The sequence below is a fragment of the Amblyomma maculatum genome, chromosome 10 (genome assembly GCF_055883805.1).
Source record: "Amblyomma maculatum isolate TAMU_Amacu chromosome 10, ASM5588380v1, whole genome shotgun sequence".
NCBI lineage: Eukaryota > Metazoa > Arthropoda > Arachnida > Ixodida > Ixodidae > Amblyomma > Amblyomma maculatum.
This window is the reverse complement of record NC_139353.1, coordinates 57,470,232-57,494,296: the sequence shown is the minus strand read 5'-3', so window position 1 is coordinate 57,494,296 and position 24,065 is coordinate 57,470,232. Positions and strand designations below refer to the sequence as shown.

At 45.1% G+C, this 24,065-nt stretch overlaps 1 protein-coding gene across 1 annotated transcript in view; it reads left to right on the top strand.

Annotated features, from left to right (window-relative positions):
* LOC146176571 (uncharacterized) overlaps window positions 1-24,065 on the top strand; it is a 90,030-nt gene that overhangs the window by 52,638 nt on the left and 13,327 nt on the right. The gene's annotated exons all lie outside the window — the stretch shown is intronic.

Below are 24,065 nucleotides of genomic sequence, written 5' to 3'. Positions count from 1 at the left end.
GAAAACTTATTGCGGCGAACGGGGAACTTGCGTGAAATATGCAGTGTACTGCATACCCAAATGACACTACTTGAAAACTGAGTGTAGCATGAAACTCACTGTATAGTACACGTAAACATATAGGCACAGTGGTTATCAACGCAGCTGTGTGCAGTGTACGGGGCGAGATAGGGCAACTGCATGATGCAGAATGCCGGGGAGCCGCACTACACTTGACGTACTATACATACATGCTGACGGTCCGCCACTTCATACACCGTTTGCCATTTGTGGAAATATTAAGGTACACACCTCGGGGTAACCCCTTCTGTTTAAAAAAAAAGTGTATATGTGTGTGTAAAGGGGGGGGGGGGTGTATATAAAGCCGGATTCTGTCAATTTTATTCCTTAATTTATTTTTGTAACTCTGGAGTGTTTTATATATTACTGCCTTTAAATAAGCAGTAATTTTTGTTTTCTTTATGGAAACTGATCAAAAATGGCGGATCACGCAACTCTCCTTTTTCCGCCGCACCGCGAATGGCGCGTTATTATTATTATTATTATTAATTACCAAGTTTACACTCTATTTTGGTGCATTTTATTACTCAGTTGCAATTTTTGCACGTGTTTTACGTTTCGAGCACCCCACAACTGAAGCCTACGCACAGCTAAGGACAATCCATTTGATGCACCAGTTGTCGCTGTTCGCTACCGCTTCGCGGCCTTGAGTATGACTCTCAGCTTATCATTAAAAAGTTGCAGGCTGGGGCTACACTAGCCAGCCAGAACGACGTTACGTGTGATCTCAGGATACATGACGGTTAGAAATGCCGCCTGCTTAGCTGATACGACGCGTCTGCTGTCAGCCACCTTTGTCAGTTGCCCGGTCCCCAACTGCGACTCCCGACCTGAGCTGAACTACCGCTGAGATTCCAAATGCAGTTCAACTGACCATCAACTGAACTTCCGTTGAACACGCCCGTCTAACAAGGGGGTTGTTCCTAAATTTTTCATCTTTGGTGATGCTTGTGTTGACACCTCATTTGTCACGGGCTCCTTCCCCTTAGGCTGCGCCGTATTACGACGAAGAGCGAACAAAACATCGGAACTTCAGTTGGGGAAGCTGGTTGTAGTGTATTTCGATGGCCTGAAACAAAAGCATAAAAATATGAGTCCAAAGCGGTATATATGGTAATCAGTGGCGAAATATTGGTTCAGTTTTCTTCGAATGAGTCATCTTCAGACGTCTAGGACTTCAACTTCAATAAAGCTCTGAACATCTCATTACCGGGTGCTTCAGGTAAGTGTAACCAATATTTAAAGAAAGAGCGGACAGTTCTGGCCCCAATGAAACCACCTGATGACTGCTGAGAGAAGAGAGCGATAAAGACGTTCCATGAGTCTTTTTAGGCTCATGGAACGAAATCCCGTGCGCGAGAGTTATCCGGGATCTGCCATATTCCGCGAGATGTGTTCTTGTCCGAGCGTTTCTGCCATCTGAAGTGCTACACTTGAACGCGCGCCAAGGAACTCAACGCGACAGGTAGTGATAGTGTACCATCCGAACTCGCACTAAACCAATTATAGCGTATGCGTCCGGCAGGTACGGCTGTGCACAAAGCAGTGCTGGAGCGACACTGCCACCTCGCCTAGGTGGGAAGAGCGGCCTCCAACGAGACAAGGCCATGTGCGTTGGAATGCTCCCAGACTTGTGCCACTGTACCACCACGAACTGCGATCGCGCGGACCGAGCGTACGGAGCAAGGTAGAGCCGGCTGCAGTCTGCGGGCGGGGTTGCTGCAGGCTTCGGCTCGCGCCTTTCGCCCAGCGCGGCGTCGGGTTTCCTCGGCGCGCCGGCCTCGCCGCCGCCTCTGCTGCTGCTGCTGCTGCTGCTGCCTGGCATGTGCCTGTCGCGGTTTCGGGTTCCACAGACTACGCTTTTTGTTCTTTTCATTTGCTCATTCTCCTCTTCGCTATGTAATAACTGATCGAATTTTTATTCTTCTCACTGCGATGCCATCTTCCAACCGTCTGCTCATCTCTTCGCTTCATCTATCTTTCGCGTGCTTTCCTATTACTGGTCCCCTCTTTTTGGTCTCGAGGAACTGTCCATTGGTCCAGTTCTACTTCGTTTTTCGACTGCTTCATTTATTTTACGCCGATGTCTATTGGGTTGCTGACTTGCACCAGACGACATACTGGTCGTCGGGTTCATAGACCAGGAGCATTGCAAAATCCTGCGCTTTTATCCACTCATTAGCGCCTTCTCCGATGCGCACTAGCATATCCAACATCATGGATGTGCGTGGTCCAACATAGTGGAACCCGGGTGCTTGCATGTAAGGGTACTTAACGTGTAAGCAAATGGCGGTTTCTTTTGGACTAAATACCAGCGCGTTGGCAGCCTGGCAACAAAAATACTATGCACATTGTCATGGGGTGGGATGCCAATATCATGGATAAAATTACATTTCGATTACCTATGTTGTCCGCACGGCGACGCTTTGAGCTGAGCGCCGCATAACCACTGTTTCTCAGTTTCTGTGTTTTCAGGAAGTTTTGATCATCGCCTTGAAGCCGCTCGCGAGATTAGCCAATCCGAGAAAGGCTTTGCGGGTACGTAATTTCCGATCGCTAATAGAATCAGGACAACCTTAGACTGCAATCAAGCAAAGGATCAAGCAGGGATTCGGAAACGGTACTCTACTATCGATCATATCCATACCATCAATCAGGTGATAGAAAAATGCTCGGAATATAACCAGCCCTTATACATAGCATTCATTGATTACGAAAAAGCATTTGACTCAGTTGAAACCTCGGCGGTGATGCAGGCATTGCGAAATCAGGGGGTAGACGAGCCGTACGTGAAAGTGCTGGAAGATATATATAGTGGCTGCACAGCAACCATAGTTCTGCATAAAGAAAGTAACAAAATTCCCATAAAGAGATGTGTTAGGCAAGGAGACACAATCTCCCCAGTACTATTCACAGCTTGTTTAGAGGAAGTATTCAGAGACTTGGAATGGGAGCAGTTAGGGATAAGGGTAGATGGAGAATAACCTCAGTAATCTGCGATTTGCTGATGACATTGCCTTGCTAAGCGACTCGGGGGATGAACTGCAAATAATGATTGATGACCTAGACAGGAAAAGTAGAAAGGTAGGCTTGAAAATCAATATGCAGAAGACTAAGGTAATGTTCAACAGCCTCGAGAAGGAACAGCAGTTTACATTAGGTAGCGAAATACTGGAAGTAGTAGGCGAATATGTCTACTTAGGACAGGTAGTAACCGCAGACCCGGACCACGAAAAGGAAATAACAAGAAGAATACGATTGGGATGGAGCGCATTTGGCAAGCACTCGCAGATTATGACTAGTAGCAGCTTACCGGTATCGCTCAAGAGGAAAGTATACAACAGTTGCATCTTGCCTGTACTCACCTATGGGGCTGAAACGTGGAGGCTAACCAAGAGAGTTCTACTTAAGTTGAGGACAACCCAGAGGGCTATGGAACGAAAAATGGTAGGGGTAACATTAAGAGATAGAAAGCGTGCAGAGTGGGTCAGAGAAATAACTCAAGTTACCGACATTCTAGTAGAAATTAAGAAGAAGAAATGGACATGGGCAGGACATGTAGTGCGAAGAAAGGGTAACCGATGGTCGCTGAGGGTAACAAACTGGATTCCAAGGGAAGGAAAGCGTAGCAGGGGGCGGCAGAAAGTTAGGTGGGCGGATGAGATTAAGAAGTTCGCAGGGGTCAAGTGGATGCAGCTAGCACAGAACCGCGTTAAGTGGAGAAATATGGGAGAGGCCTTTGCCCTGCAGTGGGTATAATCAGGCTGATGATGATGATGATGATGAATTTCCGATCTAACAATTTTTTTAGATAAGTTAGTTTTTCCAGAGCAGTTTCAGCGAAAGAGCTTGCTGACGCTCGCTTCTCTTGAGCCAAATAATTCCAAATCCAAATAATTCACTGAAAGTGGGTAGGAATAACAGAAAAGTAAAGGCTATTATGCCGCGTATGTTTTTCTTATTATAGAAACGGTGTTCGGCCTTAAAAATGGGTACCAGCCGAGTTACATACATCCCTGCAGTTTTGGGGGGATAGGACAGTGAGGTGGCTACAGCAGAGAATCAAGAAAGTGCGCCGCTTTGTCTCCGGGTCCCGCTGCTTATTTTGGCGCACCAGCTGTAGGCGGCGGCCTTTGGCACCGTGCTAAGCCGCGTCGGCAGGAACGCTGCCTCACGAGGTTGTTACCATTTTATGCGGACCATTTATGTTATGTTTTTATGTTACCGTTTTTTGTGTGTGAGTGTACCAAAATTTTACGAAACACGAATAACAGCGACACTTTTGCTTTCGTTTACACTTTGCTATTCTCGCCCGCAGCGTTGAGAAAATATAAGGAACTGAATAATTTCATTACAAGAGGAGTAATTACTCAGTGACATCCACCTAAGCTTCGCAGGCATACGGTTGTAGAGGAAAGCTGCACAGCTTTATCAGAAACATCGTAGTTAAAAAAAAATTCGCATTGGTCCGGGGATCGAATCCGGGACCACCGCCCTTCTGGTGCAGTCTCACTCCACCAAGTGAGCTAACCAGGAAGGCCAGCAGATAAGATTGTAGGGCGATAATTTTATGTTGCTTACAGCACCTATTCCACAAATAAATATCAGAAAACTGGAATCGAGTGCAAATATATTGATCCAAAATTTATTTGTCAGTTGTGTGCTCCATAATCACATGACAGCGCATCTGCTGTCGTGAGGTCAGCGCGTAAAAGTGGGTGACGGGGTGACCACTGTGCGTCACCCACGCTCCGAACGGCGGCTGGCGGCTGAACCAGGGCGTCCTCTTTCGAACGCAGTCAACCGCATTGCCCGCGCCGCCCCTAAGCGAACCCTTTGATATCGTGATGCCTGACAGCGAGGGGGCGCTGCAGGCGGGTATGCTGCCATGGTGTATTATACGCGGCGTACTTTCTGCATTTCTCAATGTATAAGCGTAACTAGAAAAATTTGCCTGCATCCCTTCGAGCGCGTTGAAAGGTCGTGTGTATAAAGCCACGCCGCTTCAGCGTGCAAAGATAGTAAATCGGTGCAGAGAATGGTTTGAGGTTTCGAAATGCTCTGGCGAAATGGCGTCGTCGGTGCCAGGAACATCTGCAGTTCGGTGCGGACGCCGCACGAGTTATGACTGCAACTTATCTGAATATTGGTTGCGACAGGCTTCCTGCAGGGCTAGGATAAAGGGTTGCATTGTGGGTCGAACTACCGCGTACGTGCACGTATCGCGCGGCACATTCGTTCGAGAGACCGGACAGATGCGGTCAGTTCTTGTTTTGCGGGATGGGCGTATACCGCACCCATAATGGAGTGGTTTCGGCTTCTGCGGTTAACTGGTTCGCTAGCGTGTTCATCGATGCGTGCTTGTTGTGCGTGGTGGAAAACGATGGGACCTCCGATGCGTGTTCATTCACGTGTCGATGGCTCCATTGGTCCTCCGACGATTTCAAAACGCACGGCCTTTCCTCGTAAACTGATCTGTCGCTGAGCTTAGGATCGGAGTAGGGTTTACGCTTGTTTGTGCAGTATACGGATAATTGTAATATGGATCTCTGGTGCGGCGCATCCGTCTTAAGACAACGCAGTTGTGAAGCTTGCTCATTCCAAATCCACAGAAACTTTGTTCTTTCTTGCATAGTTTATTTTTCTTCGTTAAGTTCTTGCGTCTTCCTGTATTTATTTTAGCGCATTTACCGTTCGTGTGCCCCCTTTAATCCAGCACCTTATGAGCCCGTATGGTGCACGGAATAAATAAATAAATAAAACAACTGAATCTCGGCGATTGGAATGGAGGCACTTTCTTAGAGTCACTCAATATAGTTGCGTGTATTACACATGTAAGTGAGATGCACGATGTGAGACTCTCGACTGGCAGCTACCCGCAATCATGGGTAGCTGCTAACTTAAGAAATAAGATAAAAAAATAAAGGGCTCTCTAATATATTGTGTCTACCAACACTAGTTATACAGGCAGTTTAGATTAGGCGATAGAAGAAGAAAACATGTTTCCGGAGGATCCGGCAGCGTGTCGTGCAACCCACCAAACTTAAAGGCCTCTTATTAACGTCATAACAGCAATCGTCATAACAATAAACTTAACTACATCCAGTGTAATAAAAGGGTGTCTCCTGGTCATCACCTTACTTTATTCTGTGCCGCATGTTGCTACCTCGACCTGCAAACATCCTAACCTCGAAAATAAATACATTATCTCCGTATGATGCTATTTATTGAACGCGATATCATTAGTAGCCTGATGTCTGCAAAAATTGTACGGTGGTATCGCGTCGACAGCTTCAGTCAATCAATAAATAAATAAATAAATAAATAAATAAATAAATAAATAAATAAATAAATAAATAAATAAATCCTTGCAGCCTATAAAAATTAACTCGCAACCATTTGGCACGAGGTAGATGGCACGTGAAATGGCCGGTCGCTGATGAGTAGGAACGGCAATGTCCTCACCTTTAGTCGGCACTAGGTGGAGAGAAATCAAGCTTAGTTTTAGTAGGAAGTGTTTCGATCTGGGGTGCGGGAATATTCGAATTTCGAACAACATGTGAATATCGCTCCATTCGCTTCACAGAACGAATCAATAAACAGTACGTGCGCAGAATTATTCGCAAGAATTGAGTTGGTTGCCAAATTTCAGAATACCTTTCAAATAACGGCCACGAAGTTGAAGAAGACCTGTCATAAATTTTAGCCAGGACTGTTCTTGAAAGAGAGACCATAAAGAGACATGGCCTGTCGCACATTCACATTCGGCATGCTCGAGATGGGCAGTTCGGCCTCGCGACTCCATCCATTCGCACAGAGGCGCTCATACTGTGCATACATGCCCTGCGAGATTGGGCGACACGGCAGGGGCCAGGAAGGTTCGGAAAACTCTGCCTGGACGTGCGACCTCTGGTGGCTGTTTCTCGTAAACCTTATTGGTCTCATATGCAGCTCTCGCTCGTCTCGTCTTGCGTGATGCGGAGCTAGTTCAGTTTTCCGTTATCAACAACTTAATCTTTCTGTCTGTGTAGTAAATGATAAAGGTAATTTACTGGCTTCATGTGGCGACCTTTAAATGGAGATCCGTGTTGTGAATTTTTTTTAAATAACAATTCATAGCATAACAATTCATAGCATAACAATTCATAGCATAACAGTTACAGCGTCTTTCCGCAGCGCTGTCGATAGCGCTTTGCTATATCAATCGACTGCTCGTTTTGTAGGAACGTTCGCAGAAGGAAGGAAATTTTTTTTATAGATATTAGGTTTGTATTTGATTACATTTCCTCACTGGTTTTTTAGATTTCTAGCAGAACAATTCGTGTTCAGTTCTGTAGAAAAACTGAAATATTCTTTGTCCTTTCAATTCGGGAAAAGTGCTATTCCTAGCTTCCCACACACCTCATCAGTCGATCTGAACCCTTTGCAGTGCTTCATTTGCTGATATTTCTTTTTCTTCCTTTCGAAAATATGTAGTGGTGAGGAGGCCTGCGCGGTTTTTTATGTATAGAACGCACCTACAAAATTTTCTTGACTCCTGGTACGGATTGTTCTAGCTCCCACAACCAGATGTTCACAGGCACTCGAAATGATTACTGCGGATACCGCGTGCAGCAAATATCCTTGCCGATCCTGAATAGCTTGCGGTACGTAATGCAAAGACGTCAGCCAAAGAAGCCCTGAAGCTCTCGCCGACGTGGCCGTCTAGCAGGAGGCAGGCAGTCTACACATAACCGAAAGCTTCGACTCCTGGGACAAGCTAAAGCCCAGTTCAATCTCTGTAACTTGAGTGAAACAGCGCGAAAGAAGCCCGAAGGCGAAGCGAAGAAGGGACAGGAAAGAGCGCTGACTGACAACTGAGTTTTTTTGAACGAAACTATCAGTTTTCAGTTCTATCAGTTTTTACCTTTTCCACAATTTCATTTCGTCAGTCTTTATCGGTTTTATACCTGTTACCTGCTAGCGATGTTTTATCTGTTTTATGGTTTTTTACACCATGTTTCACTGACAACTGATTTTTATTGAACGAAACTCGTACAATATATAGGAAAGCAGTGGAATAGATCAGATGCCGTCAACGTCACGTGGCGGTAAAGAGCCAAAAAGCGATAAAAACATAACAGGGTGATAAAGCTAAAAGTGTGCTGATTTCAACAAGAGATGAAAACAAAATGAAGTTAAACTTGATGACAAAAACAGTAAAAGGAACATGGAATAAAGAGCCCCCCCCCAAAAAAAAACGGTAAAAGCTAAAAGTCAACTGAATTCGAAAATGGATGAAAACAAAGTGAAAAAAAAGTTACACTTGAAGACATAAACAGTCAGTCAAACATGGTGTAAAAAACCATAAAACAGATAAAACATCGCTAGCAGGAAACAAGTATAAAACCGATAAAGACTGACGAAATGAAATTGTGGAAAAGGTAAAAACTGATAGAACTGAAAACTGATAGTTTCATTTAATAAAATTCAGTTGTCAGTCAGCGCTCTTTCCTGTCCCTTCTTCGCTTCGCCTTCGGGTTTCTTTCGCGCTGTTTCACTCAAGTCACAATGAACCGACTAGCCCAGCAAAAAGTTCTGCTCAATTTCTATACACTGAGTTCACTGATCATGCGTGTCTCAGCGCCCGCTGAGTGGAGCGTTGTTTAAATTAAAACTGGCCCGCCAAAACTGTCTTAATACCGCAGCCTTCTCATGCGAAAAGAGGTCTGTACTAATGCTTAACAAAAACCAGATGCATGTTTACTTCATGTTTGCCTGCTATGACAGGACAGCTCCCTGCCACGTACGACGTGCGGTACAGGAGGGGGGGTTATTAATTTAAGTGGGAGACCCGTCTCCTCCCCCACTCCCTTCTCAACCGAGGGGTAGGTATAATAGACGGGAGATAAAAGCTCCAGATGTGTATTATACTTGTCCCCCTAGTGGTGAATCCCATTGTTCGCCACGCCGTACCTGGTTCTTCGTTTCCTGTCCCCGGTGTGCCCGCTTGGCAGCCTCACCACGGCAGGCCCCCTCGGAAAAGCGTCCCGCTAGCCACCGTCCCGCATGCAACTAAATGCTGTAAGAAAATAGAGGAAACACACGGTCGTTTTACAGTTAGGGGGAGTAAAGAAAGCCCGGAGGAATTGTTTCAAAGCGGTTGGAGCCCCCGTCTCGTTGTCAGTGCCGGAAACGCTTGGTCATCACTGAGTATGCACCTGTAGTCTGTGCGGGGACTCTGCACACGCCGCCTAGGTTTTATTCGTAATGTACGGGCCCTTGGAGGTTGTGCGCACTGCTCTAGGATTAAGTGAATGTAGAACAGCTGTGCCTGCGCTCACCTCGGGCTGGGAGAGAGGTAAATGTCGAGAAATCTTTTTTTTGGAACATTTCGAATCTTATTTGATTTGATATATAATTTCCGGTTACATCATACCATTATTCCAATTCATTACGCAAAACCCAATCGGCGTCGTCATCAGTTGAAACACAGTAGAAGGAGTTTAACGTGATTTCTTACTGGTATATTTGTTTGACCCTCATTTACACATAAAAATGCTCATTCATCGCATGAGCGCAAACAGAATACAAGACAGACTTTAGGGCGAACTTGGCGACTTAAACAAGTCCCGTCCTGTAGATTGCTCAACATTAATTGATATTCGAGATTGCGGTACACGACGTTTCTATGACGCTGAAAACGAGCGTAGACGCCGCATTCTGCTATTACGTAGTCCATTGGTGTGCGAGAGAGTCCTGGGGACAGTATAACTGAAATTCACAAATTTCAGTTGTGCTGAACTATAACCAACTAGTCTAACTTCAAGCCGTGTGCTGTGCGATGTCAGTGCACGTGAAAGAATCCCAGGTGGTCGAAATTTACGGAGTCCTCCACTACGGCGTCTCTCATAGCCTGAGTCACTTTGGGACGTTAAACCCTACAAACCAAACCAAACCAAGCCTTGACGTCCCGAGGACGTCGAGTTTGTGCTAGATTCGTAGGCGGGACAAACATACGCAGTTGGACACGGGTGGCGCGCAAGCCGACTGCATTCTTCGAGTTCAAGCGGCGTGAGTAGTGAACATTGACATCGATGCAAGATCCCATCAGAATGGCGTCCCCGCGTGCGCAGATCGAACCGGCACACAGAGGAGGAGAGAAGGCGAAAACTGAGCCTAAATTAAAAAGAACACACAAAAAAGTCAATCTACCTTGCGCGTGCTGTTCACGTGCCCTTTGGACGCATTGAACAATTTTCAAAAAGTAGGGGTGTACACAACAGTGGGGGCGGCAGGTCGGGATGAGCTACGCGGAGCTCGTCGTCGCTGTTTCTTTTTGTACGCTCTTGCGCGTGAGAAAAAAAAAAAAGGCAAGCGAAAGTTACAGAATTAACCAAAGGCAAGGCAAAACAACTGCGCAAATAACAAAGCGACCAGCATTTGTCTTAAAAAAAAGGAACGAAAAACAAAAACAAGAGTCAAATGAAAGCAGCCACGAATGAAGTTGTCTTTCGCGATTCGAAACACGCGTACCGTGCATTTCCGCCCTTTCCTTAGATATTTCGGTCGCACCGATATGTTTGTCGGGGAAACGCACCGCGTATTATGTGAAATTGTGAACTGCTTACGGTATTGTGCAAGGTTTATAAAAGCGAAGCAGTTTTCGGTTTTGTAGACTGTTCCCTTAGTTTATTTTTAATTTAATAGCGTTAAACGCTCCGTTATGCAAAAAGATCCGGCGTTAATTAAAATCATGGGCGTGGCGCTGGCAGACCTGGTCGGGGACGAGACCGAGCACTGATTTTTCGACGAGGTGTATGACGTAATTAGACCACACGTATTATCGGTAGGAGCTGTCAACTCGGGTTGCTGATTTCGGGTGGGAAGGTGGAATAGCAATCAACCTTCGCGTTCTCTTTGATGCCGGTTCAGGTACGCCACTCGCGTTCTAAAGGCGTTGGTTCAAGCGCGGAAGGAAATCGGTCGCACAATACTGTTATTCCAAGATCATAATAATGCTCAGAACGTGCAGATCGCATTTCCAACATAAAAAGACGAGTTCAGAACGAACTTAAGTGCGTTTTGAAGGCTTGCATCGTACAAAGAATTAGGCGTTGGTGGCGTTGCGAGCTTGAACCCAATCGAAAAAAAAAAAAAAAAAAAAAAAAACAGAACTGTGTCAAAAATACAACGTTGTGTAGTTCTGTCCTGAACCGCAGAATGTTCCGTAGTTTTGTTGTACTTTCCTGTAGGTATGCAGTTCTTTCTGTCGTACTTGTCTGTAGTTATGTAGTACGTTTCTGTCGTAACTACCGAAATTTCTGACGTTACTACAGAAATTTCTGTTGTCATAACAGGTTCACTGTCAAAAACTGCACATAAATTCGGTTGTGACAACCGAAATACTTATGTAATTTCTTTTTCGACTGGGGTGTGTGCCTGTGGCGAGTGGCAATTGTCGCATGACATGACCGAGCACTGAGACTACATGACGTGACCTAGCTGCGATCCGGTAGCTGCCGCGAGGTTGGAACTGAAGCCAACAATGTTTGGGGATTCCGAGTCGGATACGTTGCCCCCAGGTAAAGACATGCTCACAAAGAAGTGATTAAGTGAGTATCAGAGTACGTGTAGTAAACTAGTATCCTCAAGGGCGGATTTGCGCCGGCGATCATTAGCATTGTCGCGTCATGCCGTAAAGGTGTGTCTCCAAATTTTAGGAAGCGGAGTACCTGCCTCAGCAAATAAGGCAAATGCAATGTATCTGTAGTCTGCAGCTATCGTATTGTTATGGAAGAAATGCTTACTAATAAATAAAATAAAACAGACTAATGATCAGCATCCGGGTGGTCATTAACATTGCCGCGATATGCCGTAAAAGTGCGTCTCCAAATTTAAGGAAGCGGAGTACCTGCCTCACCAAAAGGCAAGTACAATGGCTCTATACTCGGCAGCTGTAGAAAACACCATTGTTAAGAAGTACTACCTAATAAATAAAATAAAACAGACTATTGATCAGCATCACACTGGGAACGCTCATATTTGAATGTCGCTATTTACTCAAAATTAAAAATAAAAAAGTTGTGGAAAACAGAAAAATACGAGAAAGTTGAGACTAGACAGAAAATAAAGAGGACTTTTTGCGGCACGAAAAAGAAAATCAAGAAAAGCTTTTGTCGTTCTGTGTTTTCGGCACTAAAACGCCCACAAGGAAAGCAATAAACACCAAGAGAGATGCATGTATGCAGTGGCGCGGGGATTTCGAGCGTGAGAACAAGGGGAGACCTGAATGGTATTGTCCTGGAGGGTTGGTGAATCGCACGCGTCTCGATCCGTAGCTTAGAGGGACTCTGTAGAGTGGAGCAGTGTACGCATATAGCTGGCGGGAAAACTCACGTGTGAGCGCGTAGGGCCTAAGTTGAGCGAAGGTTGAATAGGTGGCGCGCACACGGTACCGACTTGCTCCCCGTCTTTCGAGCATTATTAAACTGACCTCTTCGATTTGATCGCTTCGAAGAACCGTGACGAGCTAATACGTCTCCTAGCCGGCGCTCGGATCCCACGGGCCATACAGGCCATACATAGTCTGCACGAAGCATGAGGAACGCACAGCGGCCTCGCGACGATTGTTCTTCCAAAGCAATACATCACACGCGCAAGCTTTGTTTTCTTTTTTTTTTTTCAACAATGGCGGTGGGTAGATAGAATTTATGAAATAAAAATATCAATTCATGAAGGGCCTGATGTCCTGGCTTGCGCGCGTTTAGCCACTGGGTTCTGTGTTGTTCACTTTAATAGTAAAATATCGTAGAACACTTAGCTAGAACTGTACAACGAACCGTATCTGGCGCTTCGTCTCAACTAAGCCATTATTAAAAAATCTTAATTTGTGAGAGCTTTGTCTTCTTTCTAAATAGGGTCGCTCTCTTCGTTGACCGCCCTTCGCTTTGTCCTATAATTAGCCCTTTTTCTTTTGAACCTGTTCTACCTTAGATCTTTGTCCAAATATGTTGTGTTATCTTCCAGGCTTAGCTCTTCCTGCCACGCCACCTTTATAGATCATCTTCTTTTCAATATATCTATCGGCCTTTTCTTCTACTTAACAATGTATATCTAAGAATTGCATAACGAAAAAGGAGATCAATTAACAAAACAAGTAATCAACAACAGGAGCTCTCGCAGAAACAGTTGATGGAAAAGTGAGCGGAGGACGGACATCTTATCAACGATCTTTATTCGCACGTCTGAGTGACTGCTAAGTAACTCACGTGATTTTTTAAAGATAATCGAACTGAATATATTCGAATCATTGTTATTTTTTGTACTTATTACTGAAAGCAATGACATTACGCCGTAATCAAGGGCTTTGAAATTAAAGTTCCAGGTTAGTCGTACTTGGAACTGATTTCGGCTCTGGCAAAATGATTGAGAACATTCGACCGATTAAATGAGCAAATTGAAGCAGTTTGTCGAGGGTACTGAATTATTTTTCTGCGGCGTGCTGTAGGACTGTATCAGCGATGCAGTGTTGTAATAGTATCGCAACGAAGAAAGCATCTGTTGAACGCATTCTCATAGCTATGGTTCCAACTCTGCCTAGTTCGTTCGAACGCGCATCGCCAAGTCTACGAATCGCTGGTGTACGCAGGCCGTATACGTCAAAGGACAGCGAGCGGTCGAGGGCAGTGGAGAGAGCCTTGCCGACCTCCTCGAAGACGTACGACCGTTTTCGCCTTCTGAAAAAAGTTGAACAGAAAAAAAAAAAAAATGTTAAGACGGTCGCTCCTTGCTTCTCGACTGTGGTGTGTCTGCTCTCTTCGGTCCTATATCTAATCGCGCCGCATGCCTCCCTCTTCAGTGCTTCGCAGAGATGTACGCTCCATCACCCGCCCCCGCTCACGCTTTTAAACGCGCATTCGTCCGATAGCGAGGGTGAATGGGAGGCCAGATGCAAGAGAGGATGCGCAGTTGTCACTACGCCCGGCGGCGGCGGCGGTTTTCAGGCGCTGGGTACACTACGCTGTGCCTTACGAAATGCGGCAGCCACGGCAACTGCGACGAACATGGCCTCAATACTGATGGCTATATCAACATCTAGCATGTCCTGTTTGCAAATCACAAAACAATGAGGCAGATATTCACCACTTGTTGTGGCTTTGCCCGGCACAGAAGCCGACGAGAATTCGGCACCTGACGGCAGTGGGCCTTTCGCCGAACAACCCATCTTCTTAAATTACTTGGATGCAAGGGCCTTATCATCGTTCTCGCTTGAGCTTTATTAGAACAGCCAAACTTTTTTCTTTCATTTAATACCCCTTTCAATTTCTTTTTACATATTCCTTTATGCCCTGAAGCAATAAACAAGTTATTTACAAAAACAGGCAATGCTGCGCCACATCTTTGTTATAGTTATTAATGGTGCAAGAATTGGCATGCTGCTACACTCCAGTAAACAGGCGGTATGAACACTACAGTGACAGAACAGATAGCTGGAAAAGTAGTTCCACAGCGGTGGCTCAGTGAGATAGGGGGTCGGCTGCTGTTCCGACGGTCATGGGTTCGATCCCGTTCCTAAAGGCCACATTTCTGTGCGCTGTGTTATATAAACGGCTGCTAGTTTCCATAGCAGCCCATTCAATTAAAAGTAGCATTAATGGAGTTGAAAGTTGTAGTTACGAAACTAATAACAGTGCTGCTCTCCTCGAAGTAAGACAACAGCATAACTAGCATCACTGTGCTGGTACATGTGCAGAAGAGAACGACTGTTCGATAGCGGTGACTATTTTCAGTGGTCTGTCGTGACGTGGAAGCAGCCGCCGCTTCTAATGGTGGTAGCGAACTGCATGCCTATTGGAGGGCGCATTTCTAAGTGTTAAGGTAATTAACTCTGCCGCTTTGTGTGAGTGCTGGTGTAGATCCTAGGGCCGATACTTCGATCTTCGTCTGATACCCATTTTCGAAGCTAGTGCCGTGCCCAGGTCTTCATAGTTTGTTTTCGTTATTGTCTATTTTCTTTTGTATTTTGCTTTTAGTCGCATGCCAGCCCAGTGTCTGCATTGCACTTCTGTGAATATAAATAGAGCTATGATGGATCTTTGCAGTGGAAATTGTGATCAGACGGTGTATACGTGAACCTAAACATGGAAAGCTATGGTCATATAGAGGTCACGTGAATTAAGTTCGTTTAATCGGTTTGACGATAATCATAACGAAAACTGCATCGGGGTTTGGAGAAGTCAACCAATCATTTGACTGATTTACTCAGCAAGGCATAGCGAAGGCTACTAAAAACTGAAGAGTTTATCTCAATCCTAGAAATAAACTGGAGGCATTGTGAACGTAAAAACGCACTAGCGAACATGTCAAGTAGCGGCAGATAAATTTCGCAATTAACACGTCGCTGCTACGTTTTTTCTTTACAGAGCTTTCTTTTTGTCACTGAGTTTGCGATAAACGCTACATTTGTGACACTGCGCTCATCTTGTCTCTATGCTTACCTTCGCATTTACGGTATACAATCAGCAAGCAAACTTTACTGTCAAACACTAAAACTCTAGGAGAGCTTTCATAGACGGCATAGAAGCAATTTCTACACCCCACCGGAATTACTCTTTCTTTTTCAATTTTGCTGTCTTCCTCGCAATCATAGAACCTCAATGAATATCGAAGACTTGTGCATATGCTCACAAACCCAGGAACTGAAAACCAGCTACTAAAATTTCGCGAGTAGCATTCCTTTGCATATCGCTTGTAATATCATGCCGGAGTTGATTTCGCTATGCGCTTTAGCACGGCAAAATGTCGCACCGTGCTTAGACCGCGTTTAGTTTATTTTGTTTTGCTTCTCTTGGTCTCACAATAAATCCTAAAAGTATAAAAGCATGTATAGTCTGCACACGTAGATAGTCCGCACCACGCGAAATGCCAACATTTAAACATGTATAGCCCGGAATTTGCGGTAGTTCTTATGTTATGGTAACTATAAGAGTACTTTGGTAGTTACTGAGGTGAAGTGTGGGCTGTGAAGGACAATTTTCGACCAAATTTACGCTACCTATGGTTTTTTAACGTGTGCGCGGACGTCAGACATGGCAGTAAATAAATTGCAGTACTCTAGCTAGTAATTTACAATGTAATGCATTGATTTTCTTGTAAAATAACTAAGTAATGTGAGGAATCACTTTGGAGCTGTAATTTAGAGGTGAAAAAAATTAATTTTGATACTACTTTTCTTCTGTTACCTCGCCCCTGCTGTTTGTGTCGGTAAATCATCGCTCCATTTTTTGCCGGATAGATGGTCTGAAAGCAAGAACGATAACCGGCAAGCCTAGGCGAAGGCAACGTCTCGAGTGCCCACGTCGCAATATGCGCTCAGAGACTGGCAAACGGTGGCGCTATCTTCCTGCAGCTGCTACAGACGGAGCTAGCCTTTTAGTGAAGTGAGGGGAAGCCCGCCTAGCTTTTACGGCTTTCTAAGATCTTCTTGTGATTTGAGAAAGAACACTTCTAGGAGCGGTGACGATGAAGGCCGTATCCTGTTGGTCGAAGACCCCGGGGAGACGAATAGCCTTTCATGGCTCATGCTAGCGGATCGTGTCCGTCCGTCCGTCCGTCCGTACGTAGCGCTTTCGTTACGTCGGAGGCCCTAGCTGGCAGCTGACATGGCCGAACACTAACTGGACGTAGGACTTCCTGATATTACGTTTGGCAGGAGCTTCCAGGACGGGCCTCTCCTTTCACAAGGGTGCAATCAGCCTGGCAATAAGACCCTTGCATTCACGTTATCCCTAGACCACGCAGGTACGCTCATTCGGCTCGGTTAAAGCGGGGTTTACATGTTGGCTGGAAGCTTACGCTATCGCGTGATCTTGAAGGTGGGAGTGAAAACAGAGAGAAAGAGGTGCCGTAGTGGAGGGCTTCGGAACACCGCGCGATAAAGGATTTCGTCTCATCGCAGTTCAGGGGTCAAAAGTGCCCCCTAGAATTTTATTACGGGGAGACGATCGAGAAACAGAGGTAGGGAAATGAAACGGGTGCCGTGTCGACAGATAGTGTCGTGACGGAGGTGCACCTTAATTGCATATAGGCGTAAATAAATTATGTGTCCGGGAATTAGCGAGTGGTTCGGCTTCTCGGGAAGAGTGAGGAAAAATATTGAGAAGAGAGAACTTTTTATATAACTGGGAAGGATGTTCGGCGGCGCGGAGTTTGGCGGAGGCAGGAAGTCCAAATAATGTGTGTGTTGTGTTTTAAGGGGGAATGCTGTGTTTGACTCCATTTCGTTTCGGATAGAGAGCTGAGGAAGCTGCGTAATATGAAAGGTGTGGCGCAAACCCGAGTGTGCGAACTAATTGTCAGCTTTTGCTTTTACATGATAGTTAAACAGCGTGTTGCGCAACTGTGCAGAAATGCCATCAGGAACAAGAAATTGCTGCCACTGCATGCTTAAAGGTGACTCGTACGATGGATCCTTCACAATTAGCAGGGCGCGGCCGCATGAAGCATCGAGCATGCAAATTGATCGCAGTAGTAAAGCGACGACGATGACTAGATGATTTTCTAATTGTACGGAAGGATGCAAAATCTCATATGTAGAACACTCGGCTGCCTTCATCTGCACTATGCAGAAGAGTCGTTAATCAGCATGGCCAAGGGCACATAGAGTTTCTTACTCTTACCTAGAGGGAAAGCTCTGCTGCCATCTATGGGAGTTTACATGGAGTTTCCAGACGGCCAGTTCAGCCACCATGGGCGCTCAAAGCATCATGGGCCGGAGAGCTACCGAGTGCAGAACTACAACTTTTTGGCCAAAACTAATGCAAAGATAAACGTTGTTCTATCGTAAATAATGTCCTATCATTAAATATTGTGACTATAAATTTCAAAAAGGGAGAGAACAGCATGTCAGTGCGGGATTTATCCAATATAAGCGATGGCTCTTTCTCCTATTGGCTTAGTTTTGAACAGCACAAATGCCAATATTTCGCACTTAATGGGCACACTTTAAAAGGAAAAAAACGTTTTGGAAATATTTATGGTTGTGCAATTACTTAAGACTCAAGGAAGTTTTTAGTGCCGCAACAAGTAGCACACTGGCCCATGATTCTTAGCGCGCCCATGATGGCTGAAGTGCAGCGCCCTCAGCTTTCCCTCTAGTTAGTATAAGAAACTCTATGCAAGGGCATCCCTTCTGCAACTTGTGCAAAATTTCCGATGGCCGTTTAGAAAGCCGAGTAGCTCCTGAGGCGCAGTAAATTAAGAAATTTTTGTTGGGTGAAAACAAGGAAGTAATTTCAAAGTGCATTACTTTTTGCAATAATTCTAATGTAATGTCGTTAGTTTTTTTGAGGAGTAATTAGTAATGTTATCGCATTACATTTCCGCGTCTTTCTGGAAAGCAATTAGGCTGCTATTGAACTCCTATTCAAAAAGTAAGTTGGCAATGTATGTATGCAATGTATAAGTTGCACATCACATTGGTGTTCTTGAAATTTGTCTCCATCGAAAAGCTGCACTTCTGCCTGGATTTGAGCCAGGGAACACCAGTCGAGCACGAGCCGTCGGAACAAAGGCACCACGACGGGCAGGAGGGCGTAGCCATATTCGGACAACACCGAAATTAAACGGATCACACTCTATTCACTTGGTTTCTCTAACTGTAATCGACTGCGCGATTACAACTGGAAACCTTTGTTTTAGCTATGTCCCACTGGTTAACGCATCTATCGGGCGGCCTAGTTTCAATGAGGCGTTGATATGTCTAAAAGCATGCTGGCGTAGCCAGAAAAAAAAAAAAAAAAGAGGAATGAAAGGATGGGTGGAAGAGTGAGCACGCGGCCGCAGCGTGGTTGTAGAACGGAGTTGAACCAGGGTGGCGAAGAAGGCGTTGTTGACAGCTGCCGGCCCCTTATCTCCGTGAGGAGGAAGTACGGCGCAATGGCGAGGTCATTTGGGCTTGGTGGGCCCAGAGAGGGTGCAAGAGCCGCAGGCAGCGCGAAGTGTGGCTCCCGGCAGTTAACTATAGTTCTTGTCATTGGTCTCCTTGCTTTTTTCTTGACAGCACGGCTGGTGGAAAAGCCCGTCCCGTGGAAATACGATCCGTTTATTTATGACCCCCTTTGATTATTGCGGTGTTCGTTAGTTGTTGTTTTTTTTCTTTTTTTTTTTAACAGCCTTCGAGCATTAGTGGGTAGCGCTGATGGTGCTCAGATATGCGTATGCATATGGAGGCCGGCCTGCTACAGCGCTCTGCTCCATCTCGTAGTATGGTGTCTTCAAAACTAAATGTGCACGCCTCTGGAGAAGTGGTGGTGATGGCTATTCTTTTCCGGAAAGAATTAATCACCCTCATCTTTACATCACTGGAAAATGAATACGTCACTCTTTGGACATCCATATATGCACGTGCACCCAGCGGTGCACGTGCATCGGCCGCGTTTCGCGAACGTTTGGGTCTCTCATAGCCGCGGGACTATATGTACTGTTTTTCTTTTCCTGATATCGTGTAGGAAAAAAGTCTTGTGATTCCTTTTAGGCCGTTTTTACCTCAACCGAACTCAACAGGTGGTTCTTAATTTGAGCGTTTTTACCTTGCACGTACCACAATTCCCATTACTCTACCTACCCTTTTGTATATCAGGCTTAAGCCTCCCCCCTTACGCAGTGTGACATTTTACCAGTGACACTTGATCTTTTGCAGGTTTCGCGATTATTACTCCTGTAGCATTAGTCCACTTTAGTTGGTTGTGGTGCTAGGAAATTCCCATTCGACTGATGTCACATGAAGTTTGTGATGTTGCAACGTCAGGCGATATGGCCGTGCGTTTATATGGTTGACGGAGTGTATGACTTCATTCGTTACACCACGTGGAATGGCCGAGTTGGTAGCTCCGTGGTTGTACGCAGACGTTTCTCAGGTTGTAACTGAGGCTGAGTGAAAGCCGTCTGTGCATGCCTTAGGGCAAAAACAACCCGAAGTAGCTAATTTGGATAAGCAACATACCTTAGTCAGGGGTCTCATTAATAACTGGTACCTAGAGTCGCATTGACAAAATTTTCATCCCTGGCGAGTCAGGATCTGGAAAACAGGAGAAATGACAATGGTAACAATATATACAAAATAATCAAGAAACAGAAACAACAAATGTCTATAAATGAAATGAAATTAAACCAATTCGTCTCGTTAATTCCCAGTCGAAAAAAACTACAGAACTGTGTCCAAAATACGACAAAATATCCTGTAGTTCTGTCGTAACCATAAGATTTTTCTGTAGTTCTGCAGTACTTTTCTGTAGTTCTGTAGTTTTTCTGTAGTATATTTCTGTTGTCTGTAGTTCTGTAGCACTTTTTTGTTGTAACTATAGAAATTTCTGATGTTACCGCAGAAAGTTCTGTTGTCACAACAGGTTTCCCGTCAAAAACCGCACAGAAATTCTGTCGTAACATCAGAAAATTTTCTGTAGTTTTTTCGGACTGAAAAACTGTGGCCACAGTTTTTAATTCTTAGTGGGAAAAGAAAGCGGCACGTGCTTCCTTCTGTTTAAAGACTAAACAGTCGCCACTTGAAGACTTCTCGGCGAGAGCTGCTAAAATGACATATCGGTTTACGTCACATACGGTTATTTCTGAAAGAAACAAAACAAAACAAATGAGCTTGAAGGGGTAACGTGTATTCAAAGGTCCTGGCAGGGTGATTTTGATATCGCCCTCTAATATGAAAGGAGAGGCCCGAGTTGGCAGCTCCTGCCAAACGTTATGTCAGACAACCCTACTTCCAGGTAGTTCTCGGCCATTTCAGATGCAAGTTACCGTCTTCTAGCGTCATGCTCCTGATTTGTCGCTCACAGCGGCTTTGCCAGATTTTCGGTGAACGGCGCCATTCCCACTTCTGGCACCATGTTATGTCTTGATTTTATAAAAATGAACTTTTTTTAAGCTGGGTGCATGTGCGCACGTTGTTGATGCCGTTGCCGCGTTCTAACACACACACACACACACACACACACACACACACACACACACACACACACACACACACACACACACACACACACACACACACACACACACACACACACACACACACACACACACACACACACACACACACACACACACACACACACACACACACACACACACACACACACACACACACACACACACACACACACACACACACACACACACACACACACACACACACACACACACACACACACACACACACACACACACACACACACACACACACACACACACACACACACACACACACACACACACACACACACGCACGCACGCACGCACGCACGCACGCACGCACGCACGCACGCACGCACACACACACACACACACACACACACACACACACACACACACACACACACACACACACGTGTGTGAGTCTGATTTAGGTTACATTATACGTAGGTGGTACACGAGGGGAGAGAAAAAAAAAACTTATTTGAGATCAAACGACTACCCTAAACACAATATGAAAAAAGAAAGTGTGTGGTCGGATGCGATCGCTCTTAAGGGCAGCTGATGTCTGTCCGAGGTTAACGCAGAGTAAGGGGTTAGCACCTTCAGGGAACGAGGTATTTTAGTTTATTTAATTTGCAAACCAGTCTGGATGTTAAAGCTGACTCACAAAGCTGGAACCTGCTTTCGGAACAAAGGGGGAATTTTCGGAGCCGGCGAACCGCATTACTGAGCTTCTTTGGCGGCGTGCTTGAGACCTTTGTTTTAAGCGCTGACAACACACAGAAAGAGCAAAAAAAGTGACAGCGCTTGGGCAGCAGTGTTGCAGCGTTGTTGCAACAGAGAAGCCTGTTGCGGCAACATAGCTCCTAGTGCTGCTGCATTCAGTTAATGATGACTTAAGCTTTGCCTAATTTTCCACATTGTTGTATTGTTTGATTCGGTTGCTACAAGGGGCAAGATTATCATTTTTCCTTCCTTCAAAAAAAAAAAAGAAAAATAATACTGCCTTATCTGTGTGTCGTCTTTCGTATTTGTCGCTGTTTAGACTAAAATTTTGCCTCTTGCGCCTTGTGTGCCGTCATCCTCTACATTGTAACAATTTGAAAACTTCTTAGTAATGTGCCAATGCATGCAGAGCGCCCAGAATCCTGGGCGCTCTAGCCATCTAGCCGAGCCTGCAGAAAGCCTAAATATAGCCTCGCGCATCCGTACGCCTCACGCCGGTGCCTTGCATTCGGCCTTCGTTAATATAGCGCTAATGACAATCATGATCAGATAGTCACCTTGAGCCGGAATTTGGGAATGCGCAGACCACATCCTTGATACAGCAGCCAGGGCAGTAGTGGCCTATCTTTTTGAAGCTAGGTAGAATACGCAGCTACAATTTTTTTAAAAAGAATATTACACATGTGCAATGTCTGGGAGGTCGATGCAGGCGCAGTTTCTCCCCCTGATGGCTTAGGTTGGTTGGTTGGTTTGTGGGGTTTAACGTCCCAAAGCGACTCAGACCATGACAGGCGCCGTAGTGGAGGACTCCGGAAATTTCAACCACCTGGGGTTCTTTAACGTGCACTGACATCGCACGGTTTCAGCGTCACGAGTGGTGGGGTTGATGAATCTGCGGTACAAGTTAGCAGAAAGCGATTGGAAAATTGGTGGTTGAAAAGCAGAAAACAATGTCAGAAGAGTAGAAATAAAAAAAGTTAGTAACTGAAATGATGAATGAGTTGGTGGGTTTTCACCAACATTCAGCAATAAGAAAAACAAGAAGTCGAGCATAGTGCAACCAAGATACTTTCTTGGGCGAGTTGGTAAACATCCATTGTTAATTTAAACAGCGCGAACTGGAACGCCGGAACAACTTGGAAAGTGGCAAGGACAAAACATTTCTGGTCTCGCATTGTCATTCCTGTGAAACAATGAGGAAGGAGAAGTAGAAGTGTACTCCCATGTTTGATCAGGTTAGGATTTTGTATCGCCACTAAGAAAAGTTGACGAGAGAGATAGTTAAAGCATTTTTTATTTCAAGGGACAATAAGTGTGTCAGCAAGAGTTCTCTTGCTCTTTCAAGCACAAAGAGATTTCTTTTTTCAGTGACTTTTTGTGTAGCAGGTTCACGTGATTGCTTCGTTTTCGTCATATTTGTTTTTATCTGGGCCTTGGATTAAAGGCTTAGGCTGAGTTGTGGAGTCAGCGCTTGTACTGTGGCTTCCTTTTATCTTCTCCTGTGTCTTCCTGTTCGCGCTTTTTAAATTAACAATGGATGAGCATAGTGCAAACTGCCACCACAGCGTTTCAATGTGAACGCTCTTATAATCAGTCCGTCCGCCCGTTTTTATTTATTGCTACTATGATTACTTTTCATTTCTGTCTACTTGTCTGTCGCTCGCAAGCACTGCATGCGCTCTGCTTGTGCTTTAATGGCACTTTCGTAGCCCTCTAGTTGAAGCAATTTCGCTATTTTGTACAATACGTTATTCGGAGTCGTGTCTTTGTCATCGTCAAATTTCTATTGTTTCGCGTAGGGCTTAATATCGACGTAGCTCTCAGGTGTGGGCAGTTTTGAAAGAGTGAATACTTGGTATGAAGACTTTTATTGTAAGTTCCGTATTCTGATTCCGTAACACGCGTTTGGGCTGCGGCCACACCTCAGATGAATTACAGGTCGCAAGACAAGGAAGATAAATTTTATCCGGGCATTTTACAACTTCTAAAAACGTGGTGCTACCGCAGCCGTGCAGCGCGGTTGAAAAGGTATCCGCATAGAATGAAACTCCGGAGTGAGATCCGAGACAGAGAGAAGGCATGTGGAGAGGAAGAGTCCAGTGTTTCCAGTTGGCTGTGTCATGTGGGCGGGAAAGCTGAGTTGAATTAATAACGGCACAGTCCGATAGGTTCGCAGTGCCGTAGTTTGCAGTAGAGTACTAAATTAGGCAACACGGAAACCCTCTAACGATATTAATTTGTTGGAGCGAAATGTTAATGCATGTTTATCATTGTACCTCTTTTATTTGCAGCGCCTTTCAAACGCTGCGTAT